Source organism: Polistes dominula, unplaced genomic scaffold, assembly GCF_049000335.1.
Source record: "Polistes dominula isolate Pdom_NZ unplaced genomic scaffold, Pdom_raw_medaka contig_19, whole genome shotgun sequence".
Lineage (NCBI taxonomy): Eukaryota > Metazoa > Arthropoda > Insecta > Hymenoptera > Vespidae > Polistes > Polistes dominula.
The window spans coordinates 3628408-3642792 of NW_028301058.1; the positions used below are offsets into that span (position 1 = coordinate 3628408).

Consider the following 14385-nt stretch of genomic DNA (forward strand, 5'->3'; position numbering starts at 1 on the left):
AATATCGAAAATCCGTTTGTTTCGATGACTTATTGCAGATAAATACGAAAAATTGATTCTACACAACCGCATCGGAAATTACTTATGACTCAACCTAATATAATTTGCCTATACTTTTTTATTGACAGATATGCTAACCTTTTTAATTTTTTCGAAATCAAAAAAAATATCTTTCACCACTTAAAAATTTCTTACACCACTTTTAAAATAAAGGGTCTATATATATATACAGGGTGCCCCATATAACTGTATTGACGATTTTTCAAGTACTTGCAATTAAATTTGTGTTAATAAGCTATAATACTGTAAGGACACAAAAATAGGGTGACATATAAAAAAAACAAAAGTAGCCTTAAGAAACATAAAAAAAAATTTTGTTAAACATTTTTTTATTTGCATTTATTTATTTATTAAATATATAATTTTATTTAAATTATCATATTACAACTTTAATTTATTGCAAATTATTTAATAATAAATTTTTTATACTAATTTATAAATTATCTGCAAATATATATGCAGATCAACTATTATTAAAATTATTTTCTTGTCAAATTATCGCAAATACTTGAAAAATCGTGAATACAGTTATATGGGACACCCTGTGTGTATCTCTAATTATTTTCATAAAAAAAAAAAATTATTTTTCTGATTGACCGAATTCCGGGACTGCGCGAACGCAAGTCCCGACTCCCAAAAATTGTGCGCTCGACATACCCACAAAAGGAGTATTCGCAAGGTTCAACTCAACCAAGGTGCAATGGATGAGCCTCGCCCAGGAGGAACCGCCTTCATGATCACGGTAATCCTCCACGCCAAGTAAGTTATATCTTATCATTAGCGATCGAAAGATTTTATCTATTGGTGTATAACATTTTGCTAGTGAGAAAGATTTTTTATACGTAACGTCATCTAGCGATTCATTTTTTATTTTATTATCATGTATATATGCTATGTAACATATATATTAGCATACATATATATACACATACATATTATATATATTACATATATATTATAACAATATATGTTATATATACATATATACATAAAATTTTTAGAAACACATACGTATATTATATCATATATATCACACATATATGATCATATATGTGTGATCAACTTTTTTTCTTTTGTTTTCTTCCCATTTGATTTTTTTTCCATCTTATAAATCACGATCGAAGCATGCTCGATTGACATTGGCTAAGACAAAAAAAGTACGATTGGTTTAATCTTACAATTTTCAACTTATCATATTCAGTCGTCTGTTTTCAACTCTAATAAATTTATTTAATCATTGACAAAAAAATAAAAGAAAGAGAGATTGCTATGAATTCAAATTAAAAGAATAAGATGAAATTTTTTTGATTGATTATCTCTACTCGAAAAAATTATAATTTCGAGCTGTAAAAATAGAAAACTGGATTAATTATGAATATTTGAAAATATTAAGATGATATTTCAATTATATATACAGGCATCCCTCGAATAATACAGCTAATTGGTTCCGTGTTATTCGAAATCGTGTTATTCGATACTAAAAATTCATACAATTTTTTTTTTTTTTTTAGTTGTAAAATTTCAGCTGTACAAAAATAACAAAACTCATTTAATTTAGAAAAGTGAAACTTAAAAATGTAAAAGGTAAAATTTTATAAACGTAATTTTCGTGACTTCGTGTAATTCAAGTACCGTACTATTCGAGGGATGCCTGTATATATATATATATATATATATATATATATATATATATATATATATATATATATATAACAAAATAATAATATTAGGACCTTGAATAAGTTCTCGCTGTTTCATCAAAGATAGCAATAGCAGTACTCCGTGCTTGAAATTTCGAATGATAACGCACTTATAAGAAAGTACTGTATCTAACCTGAAATTTCAATGTATGATAGTTCACTTTAATGTAAACAAAGTAATTTCTTATTAGTTTTGAAAATGTCTACTTTTGTGCCAACTAAAGTGTATTTGCGGGGAATTTTATTGCACTACTTTTTTCAAAAGAAATCGGCAGCTAAAACACATAGAATTCTTGTTGAGACTTATGGTGACAATGCTCTGTCGGATACGACACGCAGAGACTGGTTTCGACGCTTCAAAAATAATGATTTTGAACTTGAGGATAAAGAACGTTCTGGCGTACCAACAAAATTTCAAGACAGAGAATTGGAGGAATTACTCGATGAAGACCGATCTCAAACACTAGCAGAACTTGGAAAAACATTACAAGTTGATGAGTCAACTGTTTCAAAACGTTTAAAAATGTTAGGAATGATCCAGAAGCAAGGACATTGGGTGCTATATGAATTGAAGCCAAGAGACATCATACGGCGTTTTGTCACGTGTGAACTACTGCTTCAACAGCAGAAAAGAAAAGGTTTTTTGCACCGTATCGTGACTGGCGATGAAAAATTGATACACTATGATAATCCAAAGCGTAGAAAATCATGGGGTAAGTCTAGCCATGCATCAACATCGTCCGCAAAACCAAATATCCATGGTTCGAAGCTTCTTCTGTATTTGGTGGGATCAGCTGGGTGTAATTTATTATGAGCTGCTCAAACCGAATGAGACTATCACGGAGGATCGTTATCGACTTCAATTGATGCGTTTGAGTCGAGCCCTAAAAGAGAAACGGCCGCTATACGAGAAGAGACACGACAAAGTGATTTTGTTATTATACTTGACAACGCCCAGCCTCATATTGCAAAACCAGTGAAAACCTATCTGGAAACGCTTCGATGGGAAGTTCTACCCCACCCGCCGTATTCACCTGACATAGCCCCTTCCGATTTTCACCTATTCCGTTCGATAGCATATGGCTTAGCTGACCAGCGTTTTCATTCTTACGAAGAAGCTAAAAAATGGGTCGATTCTTGGAAAGTCTCAAATGACATGTCGTTTTTCCAACGTGGAATTCATATACTGCCAGAAAGATGGGAGAAAGTGGTCTCTAGTGATGGGCAATACTTTCAATAAAACATTTTTGTTCCTTATATTTTAAATAAAGTATTTATTTTGTAAAAAACAGCGAGAACTTATTCAAGATCCTAATAAATATAATAATAACAAAATATAATATAACAAAATAATAAAATATAATAATAACAGAAGTAGTAATAAAAAATACTACTATTATTCTATATCGTGTTATTATTTGTAAACAAAATTGGCAAAAAAATAATTTTTTGTTTCATTACATCTATTATAGTATTGACTTTCAAGAATATGTATAAATACATTGTTTATAAAAAATTAGTTAATAAGCTACTATTAACTTCACTACATTTTATTTCAAATTGATCGGTGTACAAATACTTTCTACATCCACTGTATATTAAAATACTTTTATTCTGAAATCTCTACTTTAAAATTATAAGAAAATAATCTGTATTTTCTACACCAGATACTAAAGAAAGGACACATTTTATATACTTCGTATCTAAATACTTAATAGCACGAGGTCGTTCTTATCTTTGTACATTCTTACGCTTAATAGGCTAGAATATATATTTAAAAAAAAAAGAAAAAAAAATATAAAAGAAAAATATAAAAAAAAAATAATCTATTTAAATCTTCGTGCTCGATCCCTTCAGGGACAAAATTTGATTTCATTAATAACATACTACTTTTTGTTATAATAATAAATGCGTAAATTTTTATGTGCAAATAAGTCCAGAAGGAATTAAATATGTTAATCGAATCAATAAATAAAAAATTTATCTCTTCTTTAATAAATCCAATTAAAAAAAATGAAACAGAAAAAAGGGATCAGAAGAAAAACAAAAAAAAAAGAATAAAAGAGAAGGAGGACGTGTTCTATGTGGTGTAAAAATTAATGATGAAGGATAGATAAGGGTAAAAGTTTTTTTTGTAAAATATCTTCAAGGACTTATTTACGTTGCTCCATCGATTAAAATGGACCAATAATCTTAAAGTAGATTAGATCCTCGTTCATCCGTATTTCAGAGAACACAAACCTTGAAATTTATTTTTATCGAATAAATTATTTTTCATTCGTTTACTTCGATTGAGAAGGGCGTGTTTTTATTACTCCACGTTTGATAAACAAAATAAAAAAATAATACATCAAAATTATACGTTTTGCTTTTTGTTTTTTTTTTTTTAATTTTATTTTTCTCCCAATTATGCGAGAGATAATGTTAAACGATTGCATTAAAAATATAAATAATAATACATACTCGAAAGTGATGCTGTTGTGTTGCATTAACATAAATTAATTTGAAATTAAAATCGTTTATATGATTTCCGATTCAATTTTTTTTCATTTCATTTTTTCAACAACAACAACAATAATAACAACGAAATAATAAATCCAATTGTATCAACTAAACGATAATAAATTTTCACGATACTTGAAACTTTTATTTAAAAAAAAAATAAAATAAAAATGTACATGTTTATTTTTTACAAAATATCTCGAGAAATATATCCGCAATTAGATTATGATTTTCAATTGGTATCCATTATTTCATCTTTCAATATAAAATGTAAGAAAAAGTCTGGAGTGTTGAATAGTAAGCATCTACCGATTTTGGTGAAAAGTACTTTTTGTTTTGGTATTTTAACACTAAGGGGCACCACTAGTGTGACCGCCTGAAAAAAGGTGATTTTTGGGAATTTTTTTAAAAGTAAACTACTGCATGGAATGTTTTAATTTTTTAAGGAGATATTCGTGAATATTTAATGAATATATGATACAATTTTTGGACCAAAAAATTGAAAATTAAGCGAGTTATTCATAATCTCCCAAGGCCCCCCAAAAAAGTCCCCTCCACTGCTGTAGTTATAGCGACCTTCACAGTGCATGAAATCAAAAAACCAAAAAGTTTATTAAACTAGAAAGAATTGCTCGTATAATGACTCTTGGTTGAAAAAAAATTGAAATTTAACAAAATGACGGAGTTTTAAAAAAATGTTTAAAATTTCACGTCAAAATTTGATGGTTTTTGGCCTACCAAAATTACATTTTTTATTCGATCGAAAAACTGGAGGGTTCTAGTATAAAGAAACATATATAAAAGAAGCTGCAATAAGAATCAAATCGATCGGATGATTTGTCTTCGAGTTATAACTGCAGCAAATTTGAAAAATGTAGTTTCGAGAAAAACGCGTTTAAAGTTTCAGTTACTGATTTAAACGTTTTAAATTAAGAAATATATCAGATGGTTGTAACTCAAAAATTATTTGAGATATGTACTTGAAATTTTTATATATTATTTTTAAAGGTATAAACTATCGAAATATGCACACACACAAAATCGATTTTTTCATATTTCACACAAGTAGTGAAATCCTTTAAAGGGTAACACCACTCTAGAAGCCTGAAAAAAAAATTCATTTTTTTGGGATTTTTTTTTTTGCGAATACTAAATGAGGAATAGAATTTCTTTTTTTAAGGATTGGTTAATCATATATTGAACTATGTAAACAAACATTTGTATTGATTTTAAATACAAAATGGTGTCGGTATTCGTGGCTGAACAAAACCCTGCTTTTTTTTTTTTTTTTTTTATAAAAGTAGCTTACTCATCAGCCTGGATAAGTATGAGACATGGGACAAAAAACGAAAGAAATTCTTAATCTATGTTCTATTATCTAGAGAACAATATACGGTTTTTTTCCTAAGTCAAATTCTGTGAAAATGGCGAAACTTTTTGACGAAAAAAAAATTTCGAAAATTGTTTATAAAATTTAAAGTTTACATTCAATAAAAAATCGGATACGTACTTCTGTAGAAAATATAACTATCAAACTATCTTCAAAATTTCAAGTCAATCGATTAAATGATGCTCGAGTTATGAGTCAGCTCATTTTAAAAAATGTAGTTTCGAGAAAAACGCTTTTAAAGTTTTGTTATCACGATTAGAGGCGCTTCGAGGCGCTTCGGTAAAACCAAGATTTTGCCATGTTAAAAATTTGTTTTTGCTTCGAGACCAAGTGAATATTGTTTTTAGATATCTAAAATACACTTTAAGCTAAGAAAAAAATCGATTTTTTGAAAATTCTAGAGTGGCGTTACCCCTTAACATGAAACAGAGTTTAAGTTCATATATTATATCAAACCTTCTCAAAATTGGTTTAAAACTTGTCGATATTTATTTTCTCATTTATTTAATGATTTCTAATTTGCCAAATCTCGATTAGTATTATCAAAGTTGTATAATTCTGATGTTTAATTATTTGTTCAACCCGATAAATTTAAGATGAAGCAGAGCGTTTTTTTCAACTTTGTTCAAGGAAAAAGAGCTCTCCAGAGGAATACAGTAAAGATCTCTGAAGACGTATATAGAAAAAAAAAAAGAAAAATAAAAGAAAAAGAGTAAAGAAGACAAGCAATGAGAATCCAAGAGGAGGGTCTTGGGTTAAAGGGAAGGTTGAATTTTATGTGGAAGGACTGCTCTGCTCCTACTGTCATCCGGTATTACGTTCTCTTGCTGACAACGAGAAGGGACATGTATGGTTTCTTTCTTCAAGTAAAAAAAAGTAAAAGAAAAACAATTTTATATAAACGTTCGTGGTTGATGAAATATAACACTGGCCTATAATTTACTGACACTTGTGAGTTTTAAGACTTAAGAAATTACTAAAAAAAAAAAAAAGCAAAAAAAAATTAAAAGTAGAAATGTGTGTGTGTAATCGTTCCTTTTAACCCCTTCAGACCCGAAGTTTTTTTTTCATTTAAGAAAAATTATTTTTAACTAAAATAACCATTCATGTGAATGAAAGCAACAATATACTTTTTTTTAGTTATTTATAATTTGTAAATGTACATTTTAATGGACGCAAAATTTGTAACATTAAGGACATCCTGAAAAATATTTTAAATACTTAATAATAAAATTATTAAATATATAAAATATTATATATTATGTATTAGGTGTAAAACTTTGCTTCTGCTATTTTTTTAACAGATGGCTTATAGAAAAAATGGCTGAAGCAAAGTTGTACACCTATTACATTAAAATATGCACAGAGTTTGAAGAGGTTAGGAATAATTTAAAACTTTTGCATAATTTTAATCTTTTCTAACATTTATCACAGTCAAAAAAAAACAAAATCAACATTGTAAATGACTGGTAAGGCCACTCGATGAATTCTTCGTGGTTAATTTCGATTTAGCAAATATTACCTAGCAAAGGTCAGTTAAGTGCACGTAGTAGTCATTTCCTGTGAAACGAATGTTGGGTTAAAGCATCGATAAACGATTAGATTTAAATATAACCAAGAAATAAAAGTTAACAAAAGTTTAACCACAGTGTATTAGATTTGTCAAAAAGCAAATAAATAAAAATATATATATATATATATATATATATATATATATATATATATATATATAAATATTGCATTTTTAAATATTCATGAAAAATCATTACGAATTTTTCTCGATTCATCTTATATAATAAGAAATATATTCTAGAAAGCATTGTGGATTTTGTTTTAATGTCGTATCTAATGCCAAAGAGGTCAGTGATGCTTTTAAGAAAAAAAATTTAAGATTTCTTGTTGAAACCATTTACTGAAAATGGATGAAAAAAAATTAAACTAAATGTATCATCCTCATTTCTTATATTTCACCCCATTTTATTTTATTCCTACTTCTAATGCTACTGCAATGTTTGAAATTGTGAATACGTGCCAATAAATTATTACGTAGTAGCATTTCCTATCTCTTTTATTGTTTGATAAATAAAAAGAAGCAGCAAAAGAAGAAGAAGAAGAAAAGAAGAGAGGAAGAAAATAAAAAAAAAACTCAGTGAAAGTTTCACAAACGTATAATGGCATTCTACGCTGTATAATAGCAAACGTGATAGTCGTTCGCCTCGAATATATATATATATGTGAGTGTATATTCGAATACACTAACCTACAAAGAAAGAATGTATATTTGCATACGATGTGTATGTGTGTAAACTTTGATAAATATCTGATTTCCTTTGAGAATGTTAATCTATGATAAAATTAAATATTTTGAAAATTTCTTAAGAATATAAAAAATGTATTAAATTAATCGGAAGTTTTATGCAGATTTTAAAACATCCTTCTAATTTTATTTATTAATTAATTAATTTATTTATTTAGTCATTTATTTATTTATTTATTCGATCACACATCCTCTAAATTTTATTAATTAATTAAGTTATTTATTTATTTATTTATTTATTCGATATAAAAAGATACTGCAATATAAATCATTAATCGCGAACACATTACGAACAATCTAATAATTATTTAAAAACAATAACTGATTAAGACGAAAAAATGTTAACATTTACAGTATGATTCATTTTTTGAACGACTAAAGGTTTCTCGTTTCATTATCTACAATAACATAAATTAAAACGACCGCAATCTCTTGAATGTAATTAAATATCACCATTCGTTTCAAACAAGAGACGAACAGTCCATTAATAATTATAGTATTTTTCTCTTTATAAACCCTATAATAAAGCGTTAACAATTAACGAGCCTATGTATTAAATATAACGATGTTTTTTATTTTTTTTTTTTTAATCATAGAATAATCTAATAAAAATTTAAAACACACCCCGAACATGTACGTGTATATTTATAAAAAAAAATAAGAAAAAATAAAGATAGAGATAGTAACGTCACGTCATTTATTTACGTAGCTCGGATTTCCGTCACGCTCTTACGATTACGCGGCAATGCGAGAACGCGTTTCGTAACGTAAAAAAAAAAAGAAAAAAAAAGAACAACGTATAGATCATGCAAAAGTTGGTGTCGAGAAAATACCGACGACGTACACGTGTAACAGAAAGTGGAAGAAGCCCCGTTATTTCATAGAATACGAGAAGCAAAGGATAGAAGACTTGCCAAAGTTGGTGGTATCGGTGGTTTATGGTGTTTGGTTAATGGTAGTGGTACTTGTGGTGGTGATGGTGGGTAGTGGTGTACTGTTATTGGCGGTAGCGGTTTTGTGTATCCTTCTTTTCTATTTCTTCCTTGCCAAAGCGGAAGTAGAAGAAGAAGAAGAAGCCCGATTCAAAATTTACAAACCCATCGAACTTTCTCACGTACTACGAAAAACGTCTACTTAATTTCCGGTCTCCTATATCGAGACTCGTATAAAATTCTCTCAAACGTGCTGCTATCGTTTAAAAACTAACCTTAAAGTTCTTACATGTATTACATTGGCTCGATATGTTCGTGTAACTTTTATTTTTTTTTTTTTTACTTGTTTCTTTTTCTAAACCACAACGGACATTGGACATTCAATGCCAATCCAATTTATCGGATAGCACGAAAAAATGTTTGACCCAATTTATACATTTGTATTTTTTTTTTTTTTTGTAATATTAAATAATAATAGGATTTTTCTCGGTTTAATTAACATAATTATTTTCACTCGAATATGATAAATTTTTGAATGCAAGAACGATTGTCTTAATAAATCAAAAACGAACAGTTTATATAACACCGTGCGTTTTATCTCGTACATTTGTGCGTTACACGTAAAATACTCGTAAAAAAAAAGAAAAGAACAATTAAAAATAAAATCACTTTACGGTTAGGCTAACGAATGAAATATGTACTGGAATTAAATATATCCGGAATAATTAGATCCTTTGTCATTTCACGAACACCGAATAAAAAACAATTTATTTTTCATAAATGATTATACATTAAAAAAGAAAAATTATTATCCTGACAATCGTTTCCATTAAAAATGTTCTTTTTTGTTAGTTTAAATGGATGTTTTCTTGCTTTATTATATACATATATGTTTATGTCGGTAAGTGTATGTGAGTATGTGTGTACGTGTCTTTTTTGTACACAAGAGAAGAGGAGGAGCTCACGTTTCTCTATTTAAAATACGCGTCGTAAGATAAAATATGACACATGTGTCACGTGAGAAATAATAAATGACCCAAAGTTTCAAATATTTTAGATCGTCGACTAAACATAAGTTGATAACAAAGTTTATAAATATTTATTATTATATTTTTCTTCAATTTCATTTTGATTTAAATTTGACAGTCTCGTATAGTAATTCATAATGATACTTTCATCGTTATCATCATCAAATACATATTTATAATAACTCGTATATTTATGCATACATTTATACGAGTTATTGCAAATCATCATATTAGTTATAAATATATCGAAAATATTTATTTTTTTTTTATTATTTCATTTTATTTTCAATTTATTGAAAACAAATTATATTATATATAATATTTATTAATATTTAATTAATTTAATTATAATTTAATTTTTTTTATTTATTTAAACATTTAATAAAATAAAATTAAATAATTGAAATATATATTATTAATAGAAATATATAATTTATTTAATATAGTAAATAATATATAAATATTATTTATATATTATAATTATTAATAAAAATTATAATATTATATATTAAATATATAATATATATCAAAAATTTATATATTATAATTATATATTATATATTATTAAAATATTATTTACTTTTATATATATATATATATATATATTTTTTCCAATTTTACTTAATTTATTTATAATATATTTCTTTTCGTTTAACTATACTATACATAAAGATCCTGATTTTATTTTTGTTTTACTTTTTTATCTATTTTTCTGCAAATAAACAATATTGAAATAAACAATATCGAATATTATTTTCCGATGATTGATAATACTATTCGTAATACTAAATGAAGCATTGGAATTGTTCGAACGAAGATAACAACAACAACAACAAAAACGTAATGAACATTGAAAGAAAAGAAAAAAGAAGAAGGAAAAGTTAAAAAAAGTGACCTCGGAAATTCATTTACTCCGCAAAACAGTCTGCATTGCAGTTCCCTACGAAATAACTACTATGCCTTATAACAAAGTAATGTAGGAAGTAGTACTACAGCATAATGTCATAATAAATGTCATAAGTGAATACAGTATGTACTATGTCAAAACAGGATAACCACTTTGAAATTATCTATCTTAAGATCACGCTTGAATGCATTAATTGTATATACCATTCAATAAACATGACAAAAATTATTCGTTAGATATAATTTTGTTTATCCTTTGACAATTATTCACCTTTGTAGTATTTTCCAATCATTTTAAAAATATTCTTGGCTAATCGATAATAAAATTGATATCTTCTTTAACATATTGTAATCTTAAGATATTATTTTCTTTTTTTTTTTTTTATTACAATTTAACTTATCACGAGAGACAAAAATAATATTCAAGTATATATAATAAGATTAATATCAAAAGATATACTTCTTCGAAACTATAACTTCATAAATCTTCATAAATGAAAGAAGAAGAAGAAGAATCGTCTTACGAGAGGTATATTTCGCTATCGTTTTAAAAGGAATCTGCAAGTTCAGCTACAACATTGTTGAATCCTCTACGTGTAACTGTATATCATGATTGCACATTAATCACAACCAATGTGATACTTATTACTCTTTACTATGGCTTACGATGAAGAACTTGGAACAAAAATATCACGAATATTATATTTATAAATTTAAAAGAAAAATATCAATGATATTCTTTCTCTAAAAAATGTTTTAATTAGGATTAAAGAACACGTTTATGATTGAATTATGAAAAATGATCAACAACTCGAGAATAATATTATATCTATAAATAAATAAATATATATATATATACATAATATATAAATTTTATATATATATTTATTATTTTTTGTTATAATTAATAATTTATATATTATTTTTTAGTAATAACATATTAAATTATTACTAATTATATTTTAGTAATTATATTATTCTAGCATAATTTACTAAATTAGTATAAATATAATTATTACTAATTTATTTATTACTTATTTATATTATTATATATTTATGTATTATTATTATTATTATTATTATTATTATTATTATTATATAATATATATATATATATATATATATATATATATATATATATATATATATCAGTTATTAGAATTTATTATCAGTATATATATACTGATGATATCTGCCAACACGAAGCGATACTGATTACAATAAATAGGGAGTGGTTCGAGACGAATGTAAACTTAAGGATACGGAGGAAGGGCTCCAACGAACCGTCCAACAATTTTACGCAGTTAAATTCTTGATAAGTTACACCGTATCATCATATATAACGAACATGGTGTGCATGCTCTATTTCCTAAAAAAATGTTTCCTCAAATATTTGATACGGATTGACAAAAAAAGAACCAACAATCCTTCGACTTGTTGGAAAATCCCTTTCCCAAAAAAAAAGAAGAAAAAAACCAAAAAGATATTCGACTTAAAATGAGAATATAAAAAAAAGGATATTTAACGCAAATTGAAAGAAAGAAAAAGAAATCAATATATAAATATTTTAAAAGAAATATTTTCTTTCAATAAAATTGTAAAAGTGATAGGAAACAAAAGACCCATCAACCCATTGATCCCACCCCTTTCCTAAAAAAAAGATTAAAAAGAATCACAAAGATATTCGACTTAAAATAAAAATATAAAATAAAAATATATTTGAAGTAAATTGAAAGAAAAGAAAAGAAAGTAAAATAAAAATATTTTAAAAGAAATATTTTCTTTCAATAAAATTGTAACTAGAGGTGGGAAAAAAAAATTACTTTACAAATAATATAAATTGGAATAAATGTTTTTCCTTGAAAGGAATAAACTCGTAAAATTGGAAGTTATATTTCCTTGGCACCTATAAACGTATATACTACTCATCCCTCACGTTCGAAAACATATCCTTTAGATTTTGAAGTTATCGACGGACACAATGGACCGATTGTTCGACGAGTAACAAGCATTTGCTTCGTTATGGTATACAATTGAAACGGGCAGCCACGTGTCCGTAGTAGTAGTAGTAGTAGTAGTAGTAGGTACGTGCTTTCCACTCTGACTGAGCTAACCATGTAATTTGTGTGAAAGTACTGATGTAACAAGACGATTGGAATTGTTATCAGTATTACGAACGTTTTTTTAGTAACTACTCTTGTTCTTTTTATTTTCCTATTTTTTTTTGTTTTTATTTAACGTTGCATTGAAAATAATAAATCTAGCGTAAATTTACAATGATTGTAAATGTAATAGCAGAATAAAAACTTATATACTAAATAAATACTCGAAATATTTTTAAAAATATAAATTTTTTTGTTTTATTTAACGTTGCATTGAACAATAATAATAATAAATATAACTTTAATCTACATTAATTGTAAATGTAACAGCAAAATAAAAATTTATATACTAAATAAATACTGGAAATATTTTTTAAAAATTTCTTTTTTTATTTAACTTTGTATTGAACAATAATAATATAATATATCTAACGTGAATTTACATTGATTGAAAATGTAATTGCAGAATAAAAATGTATATACTAAATAAATATTCGAAATATCGATTGACCAAAAATAAAATGATTGTAAATGTAACAGTAGAATAAAAATGTATATACTAAATAAATACTCGAAATATCAATTGACCAAAAAGAAACGGAAACGGTACGAAAATAATACTAAACTCAAACGTATGTGGTTATATGAGCTGTTAGAATGCGCCAAATCATATAAAAAGAAGTAACAATTTTTACTCACAGTAAAAATAATGTTTTACACGATTGGAAAAAGAAAGAAAGAAAGAAAGAAAGAACAAATAAAAAGAAAAGACATAACATTGTTGCAAATTTATTATCTTGTAATACTCATTTAATATTGTATTATATTAAAGAGAGAGGAAGTGATTCATAGTAAACGTCTATATATATAGGACTATATATACCAACATATACTTACATAGATTATTACACATAAACGAAGAAGGCATTGAGAAGAGGTCTAATGAAACTTTCCAATAGAACGTGTTCACGCTTATGGTTGACGCCCTTTCTTCCTACCATCTTTTTTTAAGTAAAACAGTTTCTCTTTCGTAATGCCATTGCTAATATGCTATACCCTTCCTTTTTTCCTAATACAACGACCACACATACTCAAATGAATAGTATACGCCTTTCATTTAAAAGCGTAGGTTGTAATAAAGCATGAATCTCGAACGTTAAACTTCGTTTAAGAAAATCGTATGGAATAAAAAAATCCTTGTCTTATACTTGACATCGAAGATATACTAACCACTATCATAGCACCTTCTTATCGTTTAGTATACAAACGTCATACTGATAACTTCCTTCGGAACTTCACCAAAAGTACGCAATTGTATTATATCCAAGACAATATTAATTATATTATTTTATAACCAATTAGAATTTCTTTTATAAATGTAAAATAGATAGAAAAAAAAGATAATTGCAACGAGACTATAATTGCGATGTTAATTTAAATTTACACGA

At 26.5% G+C, this 14385-nt stretch overlaps 1 protein-coding gene, 1 long non-coding RNA gene and 1 other non-coding gene across 4 annotated transcripts in view; 1 reads left to right on the plus strand and 2 right to left on the minus strand.

Moving 5' to 3' along the window:
* Positions 1 to 14385, plus strand: part of LOC149031497 (uncharacterized) — a 205353-nt gene that overhangs the window by 125733 nt on the left and 65235 nt on the right. The gene's annotated exons all lie outside the window — the stretch shown is intronic.
* Positions 1 to 14385, minus strand: part of numb (NUMB endocytic adaptor protein) — a 90840-nt gene that overhangs the window by 71056 nt on the left and 5399 nt on the right. The window lies entirely within an intron of this gene.
* Positions 664 to 827, minus strand: LOC149031501 (U1 spliceosomal RNA). The gene has a single exon (XR_016177742.1). It is a non-coding gene; the product is annotated as a U1 spliceosomal RNA (small nuclear RNA).